Source organism: Drosophila grimshawi, unplaced genomic scaffold (genome assembly GCF_018153295.1).
Source record: "Drosophila grimshawi isolate 15287-2541.00 unplaced genomic scaffold, ASM1815329v1 contig_1377, whole genome shotgun sequence".
NCBI lineage: Eukaryota > Metazoa > Arthropoda > Insecta > Diptera > Drosophilidae > Drosophila > Drosophila grimshawi.
This window is the reverse complement of record NW_025062900.1, coordinates 25,427,672-25,430,681: the sequence shown is the minus strand read 5'-3', so window position 1 is coordinate 25,430,681 and position 3,010 is coordinate 25,427,672.

The following is a 3,010-nucleotide window of genomic DNA, read 5'->3' as shown; positions in this document are numbered from 1 at the left end:
TAAAAACTTTAATTTATTTATGTGTATGTGTATGTGTGTGAGACAAAATTGTAAACCAGCGCAAAATAATTTAATTATTTTGTTTTGAAAGAAAAAGAAAAAAAAACCAATAACTATTCTTTAATGCCAAGACTTTGAATGTATTATATAGTTTTTAACATTAATCTCAACAACAAAACAAGCGTAACAACAATTCTTCGCGAGCAGCAAACATTTGAAATTGTTTATAATATTCTATAATTAATGTATTGTAAATTAATGACTAACTACCATATAAATAACTTTATATATACATACATAAATATACGTATCTAGCACATTAGAATAGCAAACAATAGAAACGCAAGTCGAGAGACGAAGCAGAGCATCAAATTGAGAGAGGGGATTGAGAGCAGATTGAGAGAGAAAACGGAGCAAACACAAACAAAAACGTAGCTTAAAGGTCATTTAGTTTAAAAGAAAATCAAAGAAAATTAACAATTAAACAATGTAGTATTCAAATTTTAAATAACTATTATAGCTGCATATATAAAACTATATTTAAAATATGAAAAAACAAAACAAAATAAATAAAACAAAATCAACGCACTGTATTAAAAACAGATCTGGAATTTCTTTTGTCATCGTTTTTTTTTTAATTAAATAATTGCTTAAATATTTGTTTAAATAAAATCGTTATGAAATATTTGTGTGTTACCTTCATTTCGAATAGGTGGCGCTTTGGCACCACTCAGCTTTTGTCTGTGCAGTTTGTGTCTGTTGAAGACTGACGGCTATGAAAACGACTCTTTTGGTTCATGTACTCGCATTCGCAGCCAACTTCACGTCGGTTCGTCTTGCACAGCAGTAGTGCCAACCTAGCCTTTTTCCAGCTAGATCAGACCATTTGTATTTTTGTTGGCATTTATCACAATAGTTGTGTATTTTGACGATAGAGCGCGCTGATACATGAAATGAGATTTGTTGATGGTGCAAGTGAGAGGGAGATGACAATAGATGCATTCGATCCCGTCCCAGTTTTATTTGTTAAATAAACTGATGAAAAAGCCAAAAGCAAATATAATATTAATATAATAGTAATATAAGTGGAATATTTGTTTTTGTTAGCATAGAATCATATCTGAATATGTTTCGAAGTGCAGTTGAAAATTCGTATTTTTTCGTTATGAATTCGTTTTGAAATTTAGGAACAAGATATTTGGGGTCAAGAAAAGATGAACATATTAAGGGAAAATAACAATGTTAGTAAAAATATCCAGCTATCATTAGTAAAATCGCAGAACTCGCAGCTGCCATAATTTGTTAAAAGTGAACCGATTCTGATGATAAGGAATACCAATTTGGTGTTGATTGGGTTTACATCTGTATTTTATTTTTGTTGCAAAACATAATGGAATCTAATTTCTGTGAATATTGGTGTAATTGATTACTTGATCCACCCTATTGCCTAAATGCAACTTGACTGCTCAATTAGTTTGCTTGCAACCGCGACAAGGGGCAAGGTGTGAATAATTGCATCGAAAGAGTTTAATTGAAATTCATAGCTGCCCCTTCAACAGGAACAACAAAAGCTTGCCTCTTTCCCAGTTCCCCCTTTGCCCCTTTCGCATCGCTTGCATCTGTTGCATCTGTTGCATCTGTGCCTCACGTGTCTGACTTGTCTCATCTGTGATTTGGAATCTGGGAGTCGTGAGCTTAACAGCAAGTCGTTAACTATGATTTGTAATCTCTGCAACAGGCCAGGCTCCTGCTATTGGGCTATGGGAGGGATGGTGGGGGGAGGGGTGGCGATCTGTTGATGAGGATGAGCTCGTGTTTAATGATAATTTCACATGACGCGCAATGTTGTAAAATTTTATCGTCCAAACCTCTGATGCGCAAATCAATTTTTATTATTTTATCGTCAAAGAGAACAGAAAATGGCCAACAACTGCCAACGTCGACTGCATCTATCTCATAACTAAGCCTGCAACTGGCAAGGGCAACTGGCAATCATTGCGCAGGAGTTGCCAGTTTACCAGGCCCAATTCATAATCGCATTCGCAGTCGCATTCGCATTCGCATTCTCATTCGTGGCCAGAACAATAGACGGCCTATTGCGACGTTAACAATGCACAAAATCATTATCAGTAATTATGCATTGTTCGCAGGACAGCAAATTGGTTTTGGGGTTTGGTTGCTTTCAAGGCAATCCTTGTCAGAATTTTTCATTTTTTTACTTTCATTTTATTTTTACTTTTCATTTTTTGATTGATTGCCTGATTGCAGTTGGCCTTGAACTGCACCCGCTGTCGACTATATATATACATATATTTAGTTGTTTATTAATAGACTCTGGGTGCACACCTCGTTCTAGTCCTAGGAGAAACCACAGCGCATTTACAGGGGTTCAATCACGTTAACATTTCACAATTATACATAAATTATATTTTTAATACTAAATATGAAGAGTATGTAAAGTCTGTGAATACCACGATTATTAGGTTGGTGACCCCAAATTAGATATATAATTCATTGCGAAATATCTCTCTCAAATCTTTGCAACCTTTGCTTTATTTGCGCTTGATTTCGGCGGGGGCAACGGGTAAATATGGCAGCAGTATTTACCAAGCAATTTCCGAATTAGCTGATAACAAAAATAAGGCTTAGAGTTAGAGGCGACGCAGCAAGTTGCAAGCATAAATCACTCAACTGCTGCCCTGCTGCGACTCCCCCCAAATGCAACTTTTACACATGCAACACTATAATGATGGGGGCAGTGGAGCGGTGGCGAAACCAGGGTAAACCAGACGCTGCAGGCTTCTATTGATGGCTGAAAGAGGCTGTTGCATTAAATATCCAATTAAGCTGCTAATAATGTGTGTGCTCTCTAAATTCATATTAATCAATGCATTTTTGAGGAAATACTTCCAACAACTATTTGAACAAGATTAAATCTTAGCTAATTTATAGATGAAGATAAACAAAAGAATGAAATTAAACAAAAGCAGAAGCAGAAGCAGAAGCAACT